We start from the raw sequence: 23782 nt of genomic DNA on the forward strand, positions 1-23782 counted from the left end.
ACTGTGGGTTAAACCACAGAGCCTAGGATTTGCCGATCAGAAGGTCGGTGGTTCAAATCCCCGCGACAGGGTGAGCTCCCGTTGCTCGGTCCCAGCTCCTGCCAACCTAGCTGTTCAAAAGCACACCAGTGCAAGTAGATAAATAGGTACCGCTCCGGCGGGAAGGTAAACGGCGTTTCTGTGCGCTGCTCTGGTTCACCAGAAGCGGCTTAGTCATGCTGGCCACATGACTCGGAAGCTGTACACTGGCTCCCTAGGCCAATAAAGCGAGATGAGCGCCACAACCCCAGAGTCGGTCACGACTGGACCTAATGGTCAGTGGTACCTTTACCTTTATGCCAATTTTAAAAACTTCTTTGAACACCATGCCTGGGCTGGGGGAAACACAGCAAAGGCAAGGCAACACCAAGGTGTTGCAAAGCTGCAGTGAGTGCCAGAAGCTTTGTGCCAAATTAGAATTCCCATATCATCGTCTCTCAAGCACAGCTCCTTAACAGGGTACGCATGACATAAAGGGCAGCTGTAATGCATACTGTTAAGGAATTAACATAGCAAGTAGTTCATACATCTGCTTAGCCATTCTGCGTCCACAGTTGTTCATCCAGGCATCCAGGCTTAACAGAGATGAACTTTGCATGCCTGCCCAGATTCAAGCATGCTGCAGGATAGAAAAAGAAGTCTTGCAACAACCAGACTCTCAAGTCCATTTTTTCACCACCTGCAGATGAGTGTAATTTCTGCACAGACCCAAGCCTTATCCAGTATGAAAACCAAACCCAGCCAGCACTCCTTTAACACACACGCACACAACTCTGTCTCTTTTTCAAACACACACACACAATTCTACAGAAAAGTCTTCTGCCTATACGGAAGCTAACATGAATAGCCGTTCATAAAACCGAGCAGAGATGGTGAAAAACAGCACGAGAATTCAACCTGATCACGGCTCCCCTGATATGATTAAGTGGCAATAAAAACATAAAATAAAGGTACCTTGGTGTTAATGGGTCTGACAGTCTCTTCATAGATATTTCTCCAGCACAGAGTCTTGCTTACCTAAACATCGCCATTCAGCTCAAATGAAATGCCTTGATTTGCTGAACTGACAAGCTGGGGCACAGCAATTTCTCTCTCTCGCTCTCTCCCTCTGTGTGTGTGTTTTTCCCTCCTTAAAAAAATGTAGTTGGATCTAAGCCACTATAGTTACTATTTATTTTAAACACTGAGGGGCCGTTGGGGAAATAACCCATTTCTTCCTCCTCTTATGGCTGAGCCAACATCTACTCTCCCATGACTTTAAGGGGGAAAGAACCAGAAGGAATTTTGTGCTATAAATAAATTAGAGGAATGCATAAAAGTTGTAAATATTGCTAATTTAGTAATGCACTTTATAGGGCTTTTACTGGAGCTCCAGCTGCAGACAAACCCAGTTCTTCTGAGCAGAAAATAGGCTCTTGCTTGCAGGTTGCAGACCTTCTTGGCCTAGGAAACCTTTGCAGAAGCCCCTTCCCTTATGCTCAGGTTACATTACAGCAGCCACAGGGATTGACAGCCTAGGGCAGGGATGGGAAACTTGTGGCTTCTAGATGTTGGACTACAACTCCCAGAATCTCTGAATATTGGTGGGAAGTGGATAGTATTTTGAGTCCAACATCTGGAGGGCCACAGGTTCTCCATCCTTGGCTAACGGCAACTTCTTAAGAAAGAAAACATGACCTCCAGGCATGATGTCTAGCAGCACTTAGTGCATGGACTGATAGCACAAAATAGTGAATTTCCCTGCCTATCATTCTAGCTATATTTCCACTGGATATGCTCAGTATCTGGTTTCCCATGTTCCCTTATGTATTCCTATGAATTTAACTGGTTTGTAACATTAACATTTTAACTTTTCTAAATTACGTTTATATCCCACCATTCTTCCAAGGAGGTTATGGTGACATGAATAGTTTTGCAACATCCTATCCTAGTTTCACCCTCACAAAACCCCTGTGAGGTAGACCAAGCAGAGAGAGAGAGAGACAGACCTAGTATCACCCTGGGACACTCTGACCACCACAACACACAAGGTAAGAATTTTCCCTACTCGCGATACAACACCATGAGGTGAGCTATTTGCCCTGAAATTATTACAGTGGTACCTTGGGTTACATACGCTTCAGGTTACATATGCTTCAGGTTACAGACTCCGCTAACCCAGAAATAGTGCTTCGGGTTAAGAACTTTGCTTCAGGATGAGAACAGAAATTGTGCTCCAGCGGCGCAGCGGCAGCAGGAGGCCCCATTAGCTAAAGTGGGGCTTCAGGTTAAGAACAGGTTCAGGTTAAGAACGGAACTCCGGAACAAATTAAGTACTTAACCCGAGGTACCACTGTACTCACAATTTAAAACAAGACCTTTTCCCATTTTTTTGCCTTTGCACCTGCCTGGTCAACACTCAGACCAGGCAGCTGCCATTGTCGGCACAAGCGAAGAAGTTGATGACTTGGTCTCCATGGATTTCTCCCAATGGCAGTAAGTGACTTGATATTCTTGTAAGCAGGAATGTAAGTTACATAAAAGAATGGAGTGCCCTTACCCACAACCGTTAGAGCAAATAGTGGTGCTGTGGTCTAAACCACTGAGTCTCTTCGGCTTGCCAATCAGAAGGTTGGTGGCTCGAATCCCCGGGATGGGGTGAGCTCTGTCCCAGCTCCTGCCAACCTAGCAGTTTGAAAGCATGCCAGTGCAGGTAGATAAATGTGTCGGGAAGGTAAACAGTGTTTCTGTGCGCTCTGGCTTACATCACAGTGTTCCATTGCGCCAGAAGCTGGCCACATGACCTGAAAAGCTGTCTGTGGACAAACGCCGGCTCCCTTGGCCTGAAAGCGAGATGAGCGTGCAACCCCATAGTCGCCTTTGACTGGACTTGACCATCCAGGGGTCCTTTACCTTTAAATAGCAGGGTGCATGAATCATGGTAATGTGACCTTGCTAAAAGAAAACACACATTGGGGGGTGGGGAGCGGAGACAACAACCCCAAACCCAACTATATGGGGTAGGATCCTCATGAATGACAAACTCTCCAGACAATTTTTGGTCAGGAAATATAATGCTCATGGGCTGGAAAACAGGCCCTTAGAGCTACCCCTACTCCAAATCTTTAATTGACCTTTGTTTAGATGAATCCAAGTCCTGATGAAGGAGGGTGGAAACTGAACATTCACAGTCTTCTTGGTGAGTTCTCAATCTTTGGTTCATTATTGTCCCTAAGGTATTGTGACGTGGAGGATGCAGTGGAAGCTGGCTAACTGCAACTTTTAAACGAGTGCTTCCCCTCTTGGAGGGAGGATTAGGAATAAAGTGCCGAACTGCAGCAACAGGGGCCTCCTCAAAAGCGGCAGTCGTCACCCATCTGGCAGATGGCTCTGCCTGCTGTCAGGGGACATGCTAGCTCCACTTTCTCCTTCTCCACATGGGGCTCCATGTTTGTAAATATGGAGCATATGCAAGCAGCCAGGCGTGGAGCCTGGTACGGCGACTCTCAGCATCCACGGAAAGAAAGAAAGGGAAGATTGCAAGGTTGCCTACCTCTGCAGGCAACAATTCCCAAGAAGCAGGGCAAAGACACATGTGTGCGAAAGCATTACGAGCCAGTTTAGAACTGTCAAAACAATGCACACACTTCCCCCCCAGATTGTTTGGTGATGATGATGCTATTTGGGCCGCAGGGAGTTTGCACATCACTGGTTTCCTCCCCCCACACCCCACAAATTCCACCTATTTGATGGCCATCTTGCTAGTATAATTTAATGGAGCTGTTGTCAGTCCCAATCATCTTTCAGTGCTCATTCATAGAACTTAAGTGGATTGATTTTTTTGGTTGTTGGTTTTTGTTTTTTTAAAATGGGCTTGTTACAATTTCTAAAGTACCTTACGCTTCACACGGGTGTGCAAGTGGGAATGAAAATGGTCTTTGCCTTTTTAAGCTTCTCCCTGCTGCCGCAAAGATGAGAAAGATGCTCTTTTAAGAATACGAGATGCTAAAGAACCTGGCAGATGCCCTGAATCAGGTGTCCCAAACCACATTCCACTAACGGTGGACCAGCCACATCTATGGCATAAGCAGCTCTGCCTGAGATGATCTCCAAGTGCTCCCTAGGACTTCGTAATGAGACCAATCAGCAATCTGCTCACATGGCAAAGGCACAGTTGGGGCCTTTTGCAGAATTTACATAAAATTTAATGACTTCTAAGAGAGACTAAATGACGCTTGGTTTTATCGCACTTGTCCAAGCTTTTTTGGCTTTTACTGAACGACAGAGGTTATATTTGTTTCAAAGGCAGACTCACTGTCGTTTGTTCTGTCCAGTCCAGCAGGTTTTTCAAAGACTGATTTCAGTTGCCAGTTCGTCATCATATGCTTGAATCTGGAACATATGTTTTCTAAATAAAATGGGAGGTGAAACCAACCCACTCTCTCTTTTTGGCATAGACGGCATGGTAGATAATTATATTATCCAACTTGCCCATTATTTTCATTGATTCAGAGTTCTCGAGTGAGCTGTAAATCAAACCACTTCTCATGTTCAGCTATTACTCTGACATCTTAGCTGGTGGGATTCTAAATTATAACATTTCTTGGCCTGTCTTCTGGAAAACACATTGTTTTACCTTCCCCTGTAGAAAAATCTGCTTGTATGTCCATCACCAACATGGTTTTCTGACAATAGGTAAGTGAAATCAAATCTTCTTGCTGTGGCCACTGAGCATCTGTGGACATCTAGGCACAGACATAATACATGAAAGGGGCATGGGTGGGGAACATTCCCACCAGTCCAAGGTAGCATGGCTAGCGGTTAGGGATGATGGGAGCTGTAGCCTGGCAACATTTATTACAGAATAACAGACTTGTAAAGTCGGAAGGGACCATGAGGGTCATCTAGTTCAACCCCCTGAAATGCAGGAATCTTTCACCCAACATGGGATTTGAACCCACAACACTGAGGTTAAGAGTCTTTTAGTTTTTGTTATTGTTGGGAATGTGGGCAGACAAAAGGTTGCATTTCTTCACATAGTGCATAATTTAATTATGGAATCTTCTACCATAAGGTGCAGAAGGTGGTTTTTAAAAAATTCCTGGAGGATAGCAGTATCAGTCGTGATGGTCACTTTACTTCTCATACCACCAGAGGCAGAATACCTTTCAATGTTAGTTGCTGAGGACCGCTGTTTCGGTCCTCACTGTTTGGGTCTTATGTGTGTCAAGGCTCCGGGAAAGCTATTCTTTCTGTGGTTTCAGCAAGAGCAGAGAAAACGAGGTAGAGTCCTTGTTAATGACTTTTATTCAATCCGAATAGCAAGAGACAAAAGAACGCAACAAGCCTTAAAAATGGTGTTGCTCCAAACTGGGCTCCTCCTCCCTCCTGCCTAGCAACAGCATCTTCCCTTACGGTGGCCACTCATGGTCAAATGTCTCCAATTCTGTTGTTTCTGCACTCTTAACGAACGTCGCATTCTGGGAGAAGGGGGTTCAGAAATACTCTCCAGTGACAACGTGTCATCTGGCTGCCCTGCCACAGTCCCCCCCCCCCTTCTTCTAACACTTCCCAGCTGTTCTGTTTGTCTCTCTCTGAGCTGTGACTTTCCTCAAACCCCTCAAAGCCCTGCTGCAAAATAAGGCTGCCTCCCTCTTCTCCTGCAGCGGCAGGAGAAGGGGGTGTGATCTCTACCATTCCTCTTCCTCCATCTTGCCCTCTTGAGTCTGATCCCTGACAACATGCATGGTTAGCTACTGCTGCAAAATAATGCTGGGCTGGATAAGACTTTGGCCTGATTCAGCATGGCTCGTCTTATGTTCTTATTTATAAAAGCATTTATATGCTGGCTCTGAGGGCGCAGAGCCTACCCTACAAGATTGAGAACCACAGATTCCCCATTGCTGGAGTGGGGCACAGGAGACACTAAACCCCAAACAAGTGGAGGCCCAATTTGATGCTTAGCTTGTATTAGGGAATTTTATTGTGTAGTTCCTGCTTACAAATATTGGATATTACATGTGCATGCCACATTCCAATGTTAGGCTCGTGTGCAGGTGAAGGCAGTCGTACCCTGTCCTTCTGCCAAGAAGGCTCTCTTGAGTGGATCACAAAAAAATCAACACTAAGATTGTCCCTGTCTCACAAATCTAAGAATGCATGACACACAAGGAAAAAGGAATGGAGCAAACAAGGGAAATGCAAGCTTAAGCAGAAGTTCTTAAAGTTACAGTTGAAGAAGAGGAGGAGGAGGAGGAGGAGGAGGAGAAGGAGGAGGAGGAGTTTGGATTTGATATCCCACTTTATCACTACCCTAAGGAGTCTCAAGGGGTTAAACCACAGAGCCTAGGACTTGCCGATCAGAAGGCTGGTGGTTCGAATCCCCGTGACAGGGTTAGCTTCCATTGTTCGGTCCCTGCTCCTGCCAACCTAGCAGTTCAAAAGCACGTCAAAATGCAAGTAGATAAATAGGTACCGCTCCGGCGGGAAGGTAAACGGCGTTTCCGTGCGCTGTTCTGGTTTGCCAGAAGCAGCAGAGTCATGCTGGCCACATGACCCGGAAGCTATCTGCGGACAAATGCCAGCTCCCTCAGCCAATAAAGCGAGATGAGCGCCGCAACCCCAGAGTTGGTCACGACTGGACCTAATGGTCAGGGGTCCCTTTACCTTTAAGGAGGCTCAAAGTGGCTCACAATCTCCTTTCCCTTCCTCCCCCACAACAAACACTCTGTGAGGTGAGTGGGGCTGAGAGACTTCAGAGAAGTGTGACTAGCCTAAGGTCACCCAGCAGCTGCATGTGGAGGAGCAGAGAAGCGAACCCGGTTCACCAGATTACGAGTCCACTGCTCTTAACCACTACATCACACTGTTATGTCTATGCATATTATGTGCTCTGCCACTATGGACCTTTCCTTGCTTATGTCATTTGTATCTCCTAGCTATTAATTTTGTCTGCCAAGTAGCTGGATGGAAAGCAAGTGCTTCTTCATATACAAGTTGTTTTTGCATCCCAGTGTACCTTTACTGATGTGTTAATTATTCTTCATAATGGGAAACAGCCCTTTCTCCTTCATCTACTGGAACTTCCTCTCCCCAATTCCTGCCAAACACAGTGGTGAATGTATCCAAGTTCTCAGCCATAAAAGAAATCTAGCTGATTCCCACACACTTTCATAACCAGAACCCAGTCCAAACATCTGTAGTTCACATATAGCTAGAACCTGCTTTTTAGAGAAAAGAGAGCACTCTGGAGACCCGTGCTAAGCCAGAACATGTGAAGTGTCCCTGCATTCAACTCCATGGACACACCTGCACTCCTGCAGTTGATCAGCATCTGTGGTAGCTGGAGGATGGAAGGGGAACCTGAATTCTCCAGAGGGAAGTAGGGGAAGCATTGGCTCAAAATGTGGAGCTTGGCCCTGCTTCCCAATGCACAACAAAAAGTCACAGTATATATGTGTCAGGGAACTGCCATCGGAGAGACAGGTGGTGGACAGGCTACAGGAGAATAGGAGAGAATCTGCAGTAGAAGAGGGAACCAGCAGGGGGAGTGCAGGAGTCACAGCGGAGGGGAGGCTCTGGGATGCTTCCAGTGAGAGTAGTGGAGAGGTAACGGGACCCCCGTTGGGAACGCCCACCCTTCGCCGGAAACTGTCACGCAGAGAGTCTCGAAAGCGCATGTCTGTCAAAGAGCTTTTATGTTGGCGTAAATTCCGTAGACGCCCACTGTCAGATACTACCAGCGACTGACGGAGTCATGCTTTGGGGGCTCCGTTAGTGCATCGGTTTGGATGACCAGCCAAACCCCAGAGGGATCAAGCTTTTACGCACAAGCAGCTCACTATCCCATCACAGCAATCTGACAGTCTTTGAAAGCAGCTTGTGCAAGCAGAAGGCATCATGAGCGAACCATCCGGAACCGGAGGAGCAGGAGCGGGAGCTGGCGCAGATCCAAGCCTGGAACAAAGGTACAGGGCGTTGGAGGTCCAGCTGGCACTGCAAACGGCGAGGCTCGAGGAGAGGAGGGCTCAAGATGCAGATAAGGGGAAGACCACCCCACTTGCCAGACGGGTGCCTGGACTGGTGCAGAAATTTGGGGGGGATCCCCGGAACTATCAAGCCTTTAGGACAGAGATGCAATATGCTCTCAATCTACTGTTTGATGACTTCCCCGACGAGAACTCTAGAGTGGCGTACGTGATTGGCCATCTAGAGGGAGGGGCGAGGGACTGGGTTCGGCCCCTGATGGCAGCCAATAATGAAATCTTAAAGGACACAATGAAGTTTTTCCGCGCCATGGACTTGATGTTTTCCAGCGAGATCGAGCAGGGAGTGGTGCGCAGGCAGTTAATGGCGTGTAAACAGGGGAGCCGATCTGTACGTGAGTACTGGACTGAGTTCACCATGCTGATTCATAGACTTGGGTGGGACCTTGCTAGTGAACCTATTCAAATGCTGTTTGAAGAAGGTCTCTCTCCGGCAGTGAAAGATGAACTTTCCCGGGCGCCTAGGGCGGAGTCTATGGATCAGCTGACTAAATCAGCGCTGTCCATTGGGGCACGCCAGGAAGCTAGAGCTATGGAAAAGCGGGAAGGAAAGGGGGAACGTTGGAAGGACTTCCGCATTCCAGAGATTCCGGAGCAGCCTTTCCCGCCAGCAGAGCCGATGGAACTTGGAACCGCGCGCGCGCGCGCAGTTTCAAACACCAGTGAAGGGCGGAAGAAGGAGGGAAAGAGCGGCAAGAGATGCTATCTCTGCCAACAGCCAGGTCACTTTGCCAGAGTCTGTCCGCAAAGGAAGGAATGGCAAGGGATGGCGGGAACTGTTGGGGGGAAGGAGGAAGAAGAAATCACGGAGCCAGTAAAAGCCAACGCCTGGTTGCCAACATCAGGGCACAGCAGCCAGGCCAGGGAGTAATGAATGTGCCCACGCCGGAACCTCCAAGACCAGCGCTTGTGATAGAGGTGTTGCTGGAACTGGCAAACGGACACCCACTGAAGATAAAGGCGCTATTGGATTCAGGTAGCTCATGTAATTTCATGAGCAAAGAGTTTGCAGCTGCACACCAAATACAGACTATCCCATTGAGTAAGCCTTTGCAGGTTACCACGATTGATGGGAGGGAGCTGTTGGGAGGAGAAGTGAGCCAACAGACTGTACCAATGATAATGAGGGTGGCACGACACACCGAACTGATAGCGTTTAACGTAGCCACCTTGGGAGGAGCTCCTATTATCTTGGGTATGAGCGGGCTGGCGCTACACGATCCGCTAGTAGGCTGGCATCAGAGAGTGGTTTCCTTTGGATCAGCACATTGCCTAGAACACTGCAAGGAGGGAGAGGCTCAGGCAGGCGCCAGGGGCACTCTAGCAGTGATGGAAGTGATGGACAAAGGGAGGGTGCCACCACAATACGCTGACTTGCTTGACGTATTCAGCGAAAAAGAAGCAGATAAACTGCCCCCGCACAGACCCTTTGATTGTCAAATTACCTTACTCCCAGGAGCACAATTGCCAGTGGGCAAGCTGTATGCAATGTCAGACAGTGAGATGCAGGAGTTAAGGGAGTTCATTGACAAGAATCTCAAGCGAGGTTTCATCAGAGAGTCACGAGCGGTGGGGGGCAGCCCAGTGTTCTTTGTGGACAAAAAAAACACAGGCAAGCCCAGGCTTGTATGTGATTTCAGGGCCCTAAATGCAGTGTCAGAACCAGTAACTTTCCCTATGCCCAGAATTGATGACATTCTAACACGGGTGAGAAAAGGGAAAATTTTTACCAAGCTGGACCTTAGGGGGGCATATAACTTGATACGTGTGAGAAAGGGGGATGAGTGGAAGACCACTATGTTCACCCCCTTGGGGGCCTTTGAGTACACCGTTATGCCTTTCGGATTACAAGGGGGCTCCGCCTGTTTTCAATCATTCATGAATCACGTCCTGGGGCCACTGCTCTACAAGAACTGCGTAGCGTTCTTAGATGACGTTCTGGTGTACTCAGACAATGAGGAGCAGCATGTGCGAGATGTAAGAGAGGTACTGAGCAAGCTGCGAGAAAACCGGCTGTGGGTGAAACTGGAGAAGTGTCAGTTTCATACCAAGGAGGTGGAATTCCTGGGGTACCGGTTGTCTGACAAGGGATTGGCCATGGATCCCAGCAAGGTTCAAGCGGTACTGGAATGGAAAACACCAAAGACCAAGAAGGACGTGCAAAGGTTCCTGGGCTTCGGAAACTTCTATAGGAAGTTCATCAAAAACTTTGCCCATTTAACAGCGCCCATCACGGATTGTCTTAGTAGCAAAAAGAAATTTGTTTGGACGGGAGAAGCGCAACAAGCGTTCGAACGCTTAAAGCAGGCGTTTGCGTCGGAAGAGCAACTCTTGCACGTGGATCTACAACAACCAATGAGAGTGGAGACTGACGCGTCAGACCGAGCGGTGGGGGCCGTTCTTCTCCAGCCGGGAAAAGATACGTCTGAATGGAGACCGTGTGCATTCTTCTCGCGGAAGTTGAACAAATCAGAGAGGAACTACACAGTGTACGACCGAGAACTGCTTGCCATTCATGAAGCATTCCGGAAATGGCGGCACTTGCTGATTGGGGCGCAGCACAAGGTTCAAGTCCGAACTGACCACAAAAATCTGGAATACTGGAGAACAGCCCGAGTGCTGAACCAGAGACAAGTGAGATGGGCCCAGGAGTTCTCCAAATTCCACTTTGAGATTCGTTACGTGCCCGGCTCCGAGAACGTGAGGGCGGACGCTCTTTCCAGGAAACCTGAGTACTTAGAGGGGGAGGGAGCGCCTGAGGCAAGGCATGTAATCTCTGAAGACCGCTGGGTGTGTGGGGCGGCATTGGTGGGGCAGAGGGAACTGATAGAGGGTACGGAGAAAGATGAATACGCCCAAGAGAAACTCAGAGAGCTCCGGAGGACAGAGGAGAACACAGGGGGGTTCGAAGAAAAGAACGGGGCGTTGTATTACAAAGGGGCACTGTACATACCCGACGGGGAACTGAGGGGCAGAGTACTCAAGCAGTTGCATGACAGCCCCACAGCGGGACATTTTGGACAGCACAAAACCATGTGGTTGGTTACCAGGGAGTTTTGGTGGCCCAAGGTGAGGGAGGACGTACGGGAATATGTCAGGGGTTGCGACAGGTGCCAGCGAGCGAAAGGAGAGAGAGTGGCGCCAGCGGGGCTATTACAACCCTTACCCACGCCCGAAAGGCCATGGGAGGCAGTATCCATAGATTTTATGACGGACCTGCCAAAATCCAAAGGCAAAACAGCTGTCATGGTGGTGGTAGATCAATTAACCAAGATGTGTCATTTTATAGCTTGTTCACATGCAGTCACAGCGGAGGAAACCGCCAAGTTGTTTGTAGAACATATTTTCAAGTTGCATGGCGCCCCCTTGAGGGTGGTCAGCGACAGAGGGAAACAATTTACTTCCAGGTTCTGGAGGAAACTTATGAGCTTACTGCACGTAGAACTCAATTTCTCAACTGCCCGGCACCCAGAAACCAATGGGCAAGCGGAAAGGGCAAATGGGGTTTTACAACAATACCTGAGGTGTTATGTAAAAGACAGAGAAAATGATTGGGTGGATAAGTTACCTCTAGCAGAATTTGCCTACAACAACGCGGAGAACGTGTCCACAGGGATGAGTCCCTTCCTGGCAAATTATGGGTGTCACCCCCGGGCATTCCCAGGAGAGGGAGGGGAGAGGTGGAGCGTGCCGGCGGCGGAATATTTTTTTGAAGAGATGGAGGCGATCCACCGTCAGCTTCAACTTAACTTAGAGAAAGCCAAGGAAGAATATAAGAAGCAAGCAGACAGAAATAGGAGGGAAGGTGAAACTATAAGGGTGGGGGACCGGGTGTGGTTGTCCACCCAAGGGCTACCGTTCAAGGGCGGGAGTAAGAAATTGAGGCCCAAAAGATTGGGACCCTTTGAGGTCATACAGCAGGTCAACCCAGTGGCATTCAAACTCAGGCTGCCCAGTCACATGAAATTACACCCAGTATTTCACAGGTCATTACTGTCGCCGTACCGAGAGGGACGCGAGTGGGGGGAGCGTGAGAGAGAGGCCACCCAAACGCCCGTGATAGAAGAGAGAGAGCGCGACATGAACGTGGCAGGAATCATTGATTCCAGGTGGAAGGGGAATCAGGTGGAATATCTGGTAGAATGGGAGGGGGAAGCAGAGTCGGAAAACACTTGGGTACCAGCAGAGGTAGTCAATGACGAGGTTTTAATAGAAACATTTCATCAGCGTTTCCCAAGAAAACCGCAACCCGTGGCTCGATTTAGAAGGGAACACTTTGGGACCACTGATGAGGAAGGAGAGTTTGAAGGGTTCCCAGAGTCAGGGGTGGGTGAAGAAGCCGACTCCGACGAAGAAGAGGAAGACGGGGAGAGAGACGGTACGCCGTGGCTGGAAGTGTTAGAATCCTCGGACGACGAGGAGAGTTCCTTCAGGGGCTTTCCGCCCTCACCGCCAGTGGGAGAGGAGGCGGGAGGGGGTGAAGGGGGCCCTGGGGGGGAGGTGGATGTCAGGGAACTGCCATCGGAGAGACAGGTGGTGGACAGGCTACAGGAGAATAGGAGAGAATCTGCAGTAGAAGAGGGAACCAGCAGGGGGAGTGCAGGAGTCACAGCGGAGGGGAGGCTCTGGGATGCTTCCAGTGAGAGTAGTGGAGAGGTAACGGGACCCCCGTTGGGAACGCCCACCCTTCGCCGGAAACTGTCACGCAGAGAGTCTCGAAAGCGCATGTCTGTCAAAGAGCTTTTATGTTGGCGTAAATTCCGTAGACGCCCACTGTCAGATACTACCAGCGACTGACGGAGTCATGCTTTGGGGGCTCCGTTAGTGCATCGGTTTGGATGACCAGCCAAACCCCAGAGGGATCAAGCTTTTACGCACAAGCAGCTCACTATCCCATCACAATATGTATAACAATTTAAAATAAACACAGACATGATGTTATGATTTATATGACAGCCGGGGAGAAGGTTTGCAGGCTTTTTCATTCTCAGCACCATTCGTACAGCACTTTTAAAGTGCAAAATAACCTCTCAAAATTGACCACTCTTATTTGTGGGCAAAGAAACTGGGAGGCTCATTTCACCAAACATTTCCAGGAGGAGGATAAACTCCACAACTGTTTCTTTTTTAAGTACAACATAATTTTTATACTGTTTCTTTTTAAAGTACAACATAATTTTAAGTACAACATAATTTTTCTTTTTTAAGTACAACATAATTTTTCATCGTATACAATATTTTAGACTTCTGTCAACACCTCTGATGATTTTCCGTTCTTTATCACTTATTCTGCATTTCTTAATTTTATATTACATTTAATTGTCCTTAACTAATAAATCTCTTCCTAGTCTTTCTTGCATTGTTTCAAATAATCCACTTTACAAAACTTCTTGCAGTCCTACTAGCGTAATCTGTTGGTCACAATTACTTTTCAAATAGTTCATATATTTACTCCAGTCTTCTAAGAATCTTGGATCTCGCAGGTTTCGAAGGTTTCCACAACTGTTTCTTAAGGGTGAGGCTCACCATTAGCTGTGGCTGTAGCTGTAACCCACTCCCAAGGTTCTCTCAAAATTGACCACTCTTATTTGTCGGCAAAGAAACTGGGAGGGTCATTTCACCAAACATTTCCAGGAGGAGGATAAACTCCACAACTGTTTCTTTTTTCTTTTCTTTTTAGTATTTTTATTGGTTTTTACAAAATAAGTTCCAACAGTCATACAACACACTTTTTCATCTTATACAATATTTTAGACTTCTGTCAACACCTCTGATGATTTTCCGTTCTTTATCACTTAGTCTGCATTTCTTAATTTTATATTACATTTAATTGTCCTTAACTAATAAATCTCTTCCTAGTCTTTCTTGCATTATTGCAAATAATCCACCTTACAAAACCTCTTGCAGTCCTACTAGCGTAATCTGTTCGTCACAATTACTCCCAAGGTTTCACAGAATCACAGAACTGTAGAATTGGAAGGGACCTCAAGCCTGATCTAGTCCAACCTCCTGCAATCTCAGCTAAAGCATTCCTGACAGATGGCCATCCAACTTCTGCTCAAAAACCTCCAAGGAAGGAGCGTCCAGAACCTTCCAAGGGAGACCATTCCACTGTCAAACAGCTCTCAAGGTCAGAAAGTTCTGCCTGATCTTTAGGCAGAATCTCCTTTCTTGTAACTTGAAGCCATTGGTTCAGGTCCTAGCCTCCAGTGCAGGACAAAACAAGCTTGCTCCATCTTCCATGGAATCAGTGGCGTAGCGTGGCGGGTGCAGGGGGGCCGGCCGCACCGGGCACAACATCTGGGGGGGGTGCACTCGCCGCCTCCAGAGTCGCCGAAGAGCCTCGGGCGCAGGCTGTAGCAGAGCCCCATGTCTCGCGGAACCGACGAGCTGTGCGCGCGTCCGGGCTGAAGACGTCCGGCAGGCAGCGGCTCTCAGCAGTCGCCACGGTCCCCGCGCATCAGGGCCGCGGAGGGCGCACCAGGCAGCCCCTCCTCACAGCGCCGCCGCTGCTGCTGCTGCAGCTGCTGGGCCATGTTGCATTTTCCTCGCCTCTCTGCCCTCCTCCTCCAGGCAAGCGGCGTCGTTTGGGCGGCAGCGCCAGCGGCAACTCGCCTCAGATCACCTGACATGGACCCGCCGCCGCCGCCGTGGCTACCTTACCGTAAATACCCCAGCCCAGGCAGCAGCAAGAAGAAGCTGGCAGCGGCAGCAGGTTAGGGGTTAGGGGCGCAAATTACTTGCCTTGCCCCGGGTTAGGGGGCGCAAATTACTTGCGTTGCCCCGGGTTAGGGGGGCGCAAATTACTTGCCTTGCCCCGGGTTAGGGGGTGCAAATTACTTCCCTTGCCCCCGGTGCTGACAACCCACACTACGTCGCTGCATGGAATACTTGAAGATGGCTATCATACCACATCTGGGGTTGTGTTCAAGAATATAAGAAGCGTACCTGCTGGATCAAGGCCAATGGCCCATCTAATCTAGCATCCTGTTCTCATAGTGTCAGGAGCAGGACAGCAATAAAACACCCAGTGTCAGAGAAGTACTTTATTCAAGGTAACAGTACAGGCCTAGTGATCACAACAACTCTTCCCAGTAGGTCTTGCCCCAGTGAGGTGGCTGTGAGGACTGAAGGTCCCCGCTTTCCCATCACTCTCTAGGGCTCTTTCCCCAGGTCCTCCCTCAGCAACCTGAGGCTCCTTCGTCTTGTCTCTCATTGCTCCACACTCTTCATTCCTCCCTTGGAGACCGGGGGAGGAGGGGAGCTGGCCGCAGCAGGATGGGAAGACTCCCTGGATTCTTCGGCAGCCGGCCTCATCTCTGCCTCTTGGTCTCCCTCCTCTCCAGCCACCAGCTAGTGCCTCCCACCACTCCTCAGCATCCAGCCAGGCCACGACACATAATGGCCACCCAGATGCATACAGGAAGCCTGAAAACAGGACCTGAGTACAACAGCACTCTCGCAACTTCAGATTCCCAGCTACAGAGGCGCAGTGCCTCCAACAGTAGAACACAGTCAATAGCAACTGTGCTGGCAGCCTGACCAGCATTTTGCATCCTCCAAAATGCCCAGGACCCAACAGGACTCTGGGATATTGCAGATGTCAGTAGAATGGCAGTTGCCACAAGAAATTGGTAGAGAATATTCAGAGAAAAGTCTGCAAAGTGGTTGTTTGTGTTTGTGTGTGTGTGTGTGTGCTTAAGAATATGTGGCGCCAGGGTGCAAAGATCCACCCAGCGCCCCCCTGTTGCCCAGTCCCAGGCATGCAGGAGGTCAGAGCCGCCCGCCCACCTCAGCGTCTCAATGGCTTGGTCACCCCTGAACTCGTGGCGCAGAGCTGCCCACAGCAGAAGAGCCCACCGCAGCGCTCCAACCGACAGACAGGCTCTTCTGCGGACTAAACTCTTGGGCCCCGGACTCTCAGCCTGGCACCCCTGAGAGCCCAGCACCCGAGTGCCCTGCACCCCTAGTGCCTATGGGTAAGACGGCCGTGTGTGTGTGTGTGTGTGTGTGTGTGTGACAGAAAGAGATCTCAGTGCAGCCACTGTGTGTGTCACAAGTTAAGGGAAAAGACATGGCTAGCCTGTGAAGTCCCACAACACCCATTCAAGCATTCTTTCAATGTGTGTTGAGGATTGTCTAACCCTCCTCCCTCCCAACATGTCAGCCAAAATGGTCTCCTGCTAGCATCTGAGCTGCTGCAAATTTGCACCACCACACACGTCTCCAGACACTTCCCATGAAAGTGACAATACTAATTCCCTAATTCTTGGGGATTCAAACAGTGCACTCCCTTGTCAAATTGGGATGCTGATCAGACAGCCACAGAAACTGGCGATGCTTGACATCCCCGCAGACTGAACTGTTTACTTGTAAGATGATCAATCTTTAAGATGACATGGAGACAATCTTTATCGTCTTCCTGTTATGAGGTGTAGTGCAGGGGATGGGCGGCAATATTTTAGCTAATGGCTAACGCCATCAAAACCTGAATTATCTTTGTCAGCAACTGCTGCGAAAGATGTTGTGACTGCCCACAACCACAGCTGCTTATCATAGCCAGAGTTAATTAAGGGAAATGTGAAATGGGGGTGACAGTGGTGCAATGATTTTCTTCAAGGCTTTTGTAAACAAATCTTGCCTATGGAACCAAAATCCTCACCCTTAAAATATTTATAACCTCCCCCCACCTTCCCCATCTCCTTTCCCTTAAACTAAACCAACCCATCTGAAATGTTCTGTGCGCGTGATTTAACACCAGAATGAAATTTTCCAAAGTGTGAAAGCATTCTAGAACACAGCACAGAGTTTATTTTTCCTCTTTTCCTTAGAAGAAAAATAAAAATCAGTTGTGTTGGTTTTTCATTTCTTGGAAAGCTTCCTAATGTTTATTTGGCTTGTCACAACTCAAGTGACTTGGCACAGACAACCTCAATTTGTCATTTTCTGTTGGTCTTAATGACTGCTGGTGCTCTCAGCAGCTCAGAGCAATGTGTGTCTGCAAGAGAGAAAGGGAGGGAGGGAAAGAGAAACACTCAGCTGAATTCATAGGAACACAAGGAGCTGGCTTCTACCAAGGCAGTCCATGGGTCTATCAAGCTCAGTATTGCCCATGCCAGAGTTTCCCAGAATGGTTGCTGTTGACCCAGTTGGGGTCAGAGGGACTCTGCAGGAAGTGGACACAGACCTGGGTGTCAAAAAGGAGCTGAAATGTCTTCGGGGTGGAAAATCAGTTTATGAGATAAAGTGCAAAAAGTTTAATTAGGGACTATGAGGCTCAAAAATGAAGGACATGGGTGTGTATTATTATTATTATTATTACAGTGGTACCTCAGGTTAAGAACTTAATTTGTTCTGGAGGTCCATTCTTAACCTGAAACTGTTCTTAACCTGAAGCACCACTTTAGCTAATGGGGCCTCCTGCTGCCACCGCGCAATTTCTGTTCTCATCCTGAAGCAAAGTTCTTAACCTGAGGTACTATATCTGGGTTAGCAGAGTCTGTAACCTGAAGCGTCTGTAACCTAAGGTACCACTGTATTATTATTATTATTATTATTATTATTATTATTATTTCCCCACACACACCTTTTTCCCAGTCCAGGACTCAGTGTGGCGTACAAAGATAAAATCGAAAAAGCTAACAACACAGAAAAGACCATCTTTAAAATGTAACAAAACACTATGAGAATTAAAATGATATTTAAAAGGCCCATATCAGAAGCCATATTATATATCGATTTGATATAAGAAAGAACCATATAAACACAGACAATGACACAGACAGAAACCATCCCAGCACCATTCCTTTCCTCAAAGATGTACAGTGTGCCTCCCTTGCCTCATAGGTCAGCCGGTAATTTGCGGATGAGGTGCTTTGCAAGTCTCTGCTCTTCAGCCCCAGAAAAGCAACAAAGCTAGGAACCTCCAATAAGTTGCCTTACAGGGTCAGCAGTGTGGGAATGTTCAGGGTGGCAGGAGAGGATATATTGTCTATTAATATCCTTCCTAACTTGCACTAGCAAGTTCCTTTACAGTGGTACCTCTGGATGCGAACAGGATCCGTTCACATCCTGAGCAGAACGCAACCCGCATCTGCGCGTGCGCGGGTCGCGATTCGCCGCTTCTGCTCATTACGCCATTTTGAGCGTCTAAGCATGTGCAAGTGTCGAAACCCGGAAGTAGCCCATTCCATTACTTCCGGGTCGCCACAGAACGCAACCTGAAAATGCTCAACCTGAAGCTACTTTAACCCAAGGTATGATTGTACTTAGCAGACTGCATTCCCTTTTACACGGCAGAAAACTAGTTGCAAACTCGTGTGTGAGTTTCTTAAGACAATACGCAATTCAATCTGGCTTGTCCAGATTGAAGTGTGTTCTAATATTTTCCTGGTAAGACCCCTTGAATCCTTCCTAAAAGAATAAAGACACCGCAGTCTTATTCATAACTAACAAAAAGAAAGTTTACTCACGATCAGGCAGAGCACAGTGTGATGCCTGAAGGCAGGCTTCAGGCTTAAAGTTTCAAACATCAACAAACAGGTATACCCCATAAGGGAGATTTACCTAGTGACTTCAGGCTAGCAGTCCAGTAGTTCACAGGACAAAAGGAAAATGGAAAAGAGAGGGGAGAGTTGGCCTTTTACCAGGTCTGGAAAGGTCACGCCCACCCACTAGTCACATGCAAGGAAGGATACTCCAGGCCAGGAGGAACAGGAAGTTTCGCCAGGCTGGATCAAACATTTCCTTGCATGCCATAGCTGTCAACTTACAGATTTGAAAATAGGGGACCAGCAGCCTCGAAAATAAGGGACCAGCAGCCAAAATATGGGGTTTTCCGGGCACAGGTATGTTCAACTTCTGAGCCCCTCCAAGCCAAAGGCAAAAGCCCAGCCAGCAGCCAAATGAAGCCTCAAGTGGTGGTTCCCACAGCGCAGCAACCCGGCAAAGGGGATGCAGCAAAGAAAACCATCATCACCTCTCCGCTGGGAAGCGCTGAGCAAATGCGAGTCCCCAGGCAATGCAGCCAATTTGATCGGCACAAGGCATGCAAGCTCCACCCCCCAGTCGTTCTTAGACTCCTTAGACTTATTGGGTGAGCAACGCAGCCAAGCAACACAGTTGGAGCCTCCCTCCTCCCTGGCTGGCAGGGAGGGAGGGAGAGGAGCTGCTTCCTTTGAAACCCGGGAAATTTAAGGGACATCATCAGTAAGGGGCAGCAGCAGGACACGGCGTTGGGATAAGGGAGTTTCCCGCCAAATAAGGGACGGTTGACAGCTATGTTGCATGCCCACTCTACGAAAACAAGGAATGTTGTATTTGACTGCTCCCAGTGAATTACATCCCACAAGCGGTCCACGCTTAGCTTGTTTGGGTGATGACTTGTGGCGGCCTGAGGTGCTGAAGTGGGGTAGGAACCAAAGAGTCCACTTAGTATTAAAAACAGAAATCAGACTAGAACTGAAAGAATCTCATGAGCGACAGAAGAACATATATTTAAAAACTCACAACTTTTGAGTGCAAAAAGAGTTTGATGCCAGCAGCTTTGCTCTCTGCTCTGAATCAATAGCATGCCCACTGCTAAAAGGGCTGGGCTCAAACCACTGCTGCCTCTGGTTAATGGTATCAGAAAGGTTGATCTCAGTGCAGGATGAAAAAGGTCAAAATCAAATTACTTTGGATCAATCGCAACATCACAGCCTGGGAAAGCACTCCATCGATTGTGTACATTTTCCTTTTATGAGCTTCTGTGTATCTTTTAATACCACCGGCTCATCATGTAATGCAACAACAGTGGAAGTCTTCTTCGGCAGTGCTTAGAAATGAAGTTGTTAAGCAAGGTTTGCAGAGGGCAAGCAATATCCCAGAGCTTTGATTTTAAAACAAAACACAACACTGGCTGTGTGAGAGAGAATGGAAAAAGACAGAAAACCACGTAATATATGTTCAGAAAAGTTAAAGGCATTATAAAGGGATGACTAGATAAGCCTATTTTCATTCTGTGTTGGTTTCACAGATACTTAATTAAATGTATTTTCCATCCTGGCTTCTTTTTTTCTTTTTTAATGTATCAAAATTACTGTGCACACACATTTTGTACTCATTTCCCCCCTAAAATACACATTTTGGGCATGCATTTCTCCATAGTCTCCTATCCTAACCCCATTTACCTGACAGTAAGGACCATTTAATTCAGTCAAACCTATTTTTCAGTAGATGTGGTTAGGACTATGCTGCTAAACGTCCAATTCTGTTTGCATTTCCCTGCGATATACACATTTTTATGTAAAAATTTTGAGTCAAAACTGCATCGCAAAATTTGGATATGTAATATAATCTTACTGCTAGCTGGGTTCCAATCTACATATATGCCAGTTGTTGGCAAATTAAGATAAATTTGCTTTATAATGCAGACTCCTCTCCACCCCTAATATCTCTCTCTCTCTCTCTCTCTCTCTCTCTCTCTCTCTCTCACACACACACACACACACACACACACACACACACACATACTTACAACCTGCCCATCTGACTGGGTTGCCCCAGCCACTCTGGGTAGCTTCCAACAAAATACAGGAAAAACAAGAATTAGACGTGGTGTTTATATGATGGATAGAGAGAAGACCCTCCCCACATTTCTCATGATGTTAGAATCCAGGGTCATCTAATTAAACTGAAGAGTAGGAGATTCAGTGGTGACAAAAGTACTTTTTCAAAAATCACATAGCTTGAACTGTGAAACTCATTCCACAAGACGTGACAATAGCTGCTTAGTAAAGGTAAAGGGTACAGGGACCCCTGTCCATTAGGTCCAGTCATGACCGACTCTGGGGTTGCGACGCTCATCTCACTTTATTGGCCGAGGGAGCCGGCATACAGCTTCTGGGTCATGTGGCCAGCATGACTAAGCCGCTTCTGGTGAACCAGAGGGGCGCATGGAAACGCCATTTACCTTCCCGCCAGAGTGGTACCTATTTATCTACTTGCACTTTGACGTGCTTTCAAACTGCTAGGTTGGCAGGAGCAGGGACAGATCAATGGAAGCTCACCCCGTCGTGGGGATTCGAACCGCCGACCTTCTGATCGGCAAGTCCTAGGCTCTGTGGTTTAACCCACAATGCCACCCGCGTCCCAATAGCTTGCTTAGATAGCTTTAAAAGAGGACTAGCAAATTCATGGAGGATAGGGCTGCCATGGGCTATAGGCATGACAATCTCCAAGATCAGGGGTAGCTGCGTCAAGCAGCAAATGGGTCACATGCCCACGTCTGCAGCTTACCAGTGGTACGACAACAACTCCTAATGGGTTTTGAGCAGAGTCTGCTGCAATGGAAAAGCCATCCCTTATATTGGTTTCCTCCTGCCTGGATTGGTGCACAGCCCTGCCTGTCTGTGGTTCCCCAGTTATTCCATTAGTACTCAAGTGAATCTAATCACTTTGCCATGAGTCGTTGAGCTAATAGGCTTTATCATCTAGGATGCACCGGGAACAGCTGTTTATTTTAGTGGTATTTGAAGTCATTAAACAGCTACTACTTAATCATTTTGCTTAAAAAATGGTAAAAAGGTAGAACCCTTTAGGTGTGGGAAATGTGGTGTGCAGAAATTGCTCACTTGCTTTCAGGCAGTTTCCTGCCATTAGGAAGAAGTTCTAATTCAATCAGTGAATGTGCTTAGTGGCAGGCCAGTCATTTTAGCACATGCAGAGGCCCCGGTAATTTGTGGCCTTACTGGGTGGATAAGAATTGATCAATGTTTTCCTTCCCAGAACTGCAAAAAAACACCCTTTAGCAATTTTCAGAGGCTTAGCTGGGTTATTCTGTCACAGCAAAAACAACCCAGAGTCACGCGGCACCTTGAGAGACTAACAAACTTGTTATTCCGAGTATCGCCCTTTGCAAACTAGAGCCCACTTCATCAAATGGAACTTCGTCAGATGTTTTTGCATTTACATTTCATCCATTTTAAATGTCGGCTGGATCAGGTCAAAGGGCCTGTCTAGTCCAGTGCCCTAATTCCTGTAGCAGCCAATCAGATGCCTATAAAAAGTCCAAAATCAGGGCATGAAGGCAACTGCTCGCTCACACTGATGTCTCCCAGCAACTCATATTCAGAGGCATGACTAATAGCAATATTAGCTAGTAGTTGCTGATAGCTTGGACCTCTGTGGATGTGTCTAAGCCACTTAAAAAGTCATGCAAGCTACTGGCCATTGCCACAACTTGTGACCGTGAATCCCATAGTTTTATCAAGAAGCAAAGATCACCAGTATTGAAGCAATGATTCTTCAACATCAACTTCGCTGGACTGGTCATGTTGTGCGGATGCCTGAAGGTCGTCTTCTAAAGCAACTACTCTATTCCAAACTTAAAAATGGAAAGCATAATGCTGGTGGTCAACTAAAGAGGTTTAAAGACTGTCTCAAGGCAAATCTTTAAAAATGTAGTATAAACACCGACAACTGGGAAACACTTGCCTTCGAGTGCTCCAGTTGGAGAACAGCCTTTACCAAAGGTGTCATGGACTTTGAAGACACTTGAACTCAGAACACAAGGGAGAAACATGCTAAGAGGAAGGCACGCTTGGCAAATCCACACCGTGATTAACTCCCGCCTGGAAACCAATGTCCCCACTGTGGAAGGACGTGTGGATCCAGAATTGGCCTCCACAGTCACTTACAGACTCATTGTTAAAACCGTGTTTATGGAAGACAATCTTACTCGACTACGAGTGATCACCAAAGAAGAAGAGAAGAAGAAAAAGACTATGCACATTGTGAAGAAACATCTCCTTTGGTCAGCTTAATTGGTTGGCACCCACTTCTAGTTTTATGGGGGGGAGGAAATATCTCTATGTCCACTTTTTCGACACCATCTGAACTATACGTTTAAAATAGCATGGTACTGTTGTGTTTCCCCCACAAAGAATCCTGGGAACTGAAGTCTGCTAAGGGTTCTGAGAGTGGTTAGGAAACCCCCATGCCCTCCTCAAAGAGCTACATTTCTCAGAGTGTTTTAAACAGTAAACACCTCTTCCCAGGAAACTGTAGCTCTATGAGGGAAATAGGGCTCTCCTAACAAATCTCAGAACTCGTAACAAACTGAAGTTGCCATGATTCTTTGGGGAAAGCATAGCTGTTTACAGTGATTTAAATATTGCTTTAAATGTATAGTACAGTTGGAGAGTATCATGCCATTTCCCCAATCCGTCTTTTTCCCCTAAGCTAAAATGTCCCAAACATTATAACCGTTTCATGCAGGGGAATTGCTCCTCCAGTCCTTTAGTCAGTATGGTTAAAATAATAATAATAATAATAATAATAATAATAATAATAATAATAATAATTCATTTATACCATGCCCATCTGGTTGGGTTGCCCAAGCCACTCTGGGAAGCTTCCAAAACATAAACACATAATGAAACATCAAACATTAATAGTAATAATCTGATCCAACATAAAAGGCACAATAACTTTAAAATAAACAACTTATATCAAACAAAGAAGCATTCAACAATCCATCAGAATCTAATAGCAAACAGTAGAATTAAACATCAGCAAATAATAATTAAACAGTTCAACCACAATAAAGAATTACCAATCTATAATCAGTAAAAGTAACAGCAAATCACAAAGCATAATATACCATAAAACATACAAAACCAGGTAAAAGGGTCAAATTGGGAAACAAAGGATCAATTCTCTTATGGGGAAAGATTACA

At 47.2% G+C, this 23782-nt stretch overlaps 1 protein-coding gene across 6 annotated transcripts in view; it reads right to left on the minus strand.

The window, feature by feature from the left end:
- The window catches only part of ARHGAP24 (Rho GTPase activating protein 24), a 430705-nt gene that overhangs the window by 174217 nt on the left and 232706 nt on the right, over positions 1-23782 (minus strand). The window contains exon 1 of one of the 6 annotated variants that reach the window (XM_081876827.1): positions 994-1135. The exons of 4 other annotated variants lie outside the window; for them this stretch is intronic. The gene's annotated coding sequence lies outside the window, so the exon portion shown is untranslated. Of the gene's footprint in view, positions 1-993; positions 1136-23782 lie in introns of those variants that run through there. One more of the 6 variants, XM_081876828.1, reaches the window with a different exon arrangement.

This window comes from Podarcis erhardii (genome assembly GCF_964252035.2).
Source record: "Podarcis erhardii genome assembly, chromosome: 9".
NCBI classification, from domain to species: domain Eukaryota; kingdom Metazoa; phylum Chordata; class Lepidosauria; order Squamata; family Lacertidae; genus Podarcis; species Podarcis erhardii.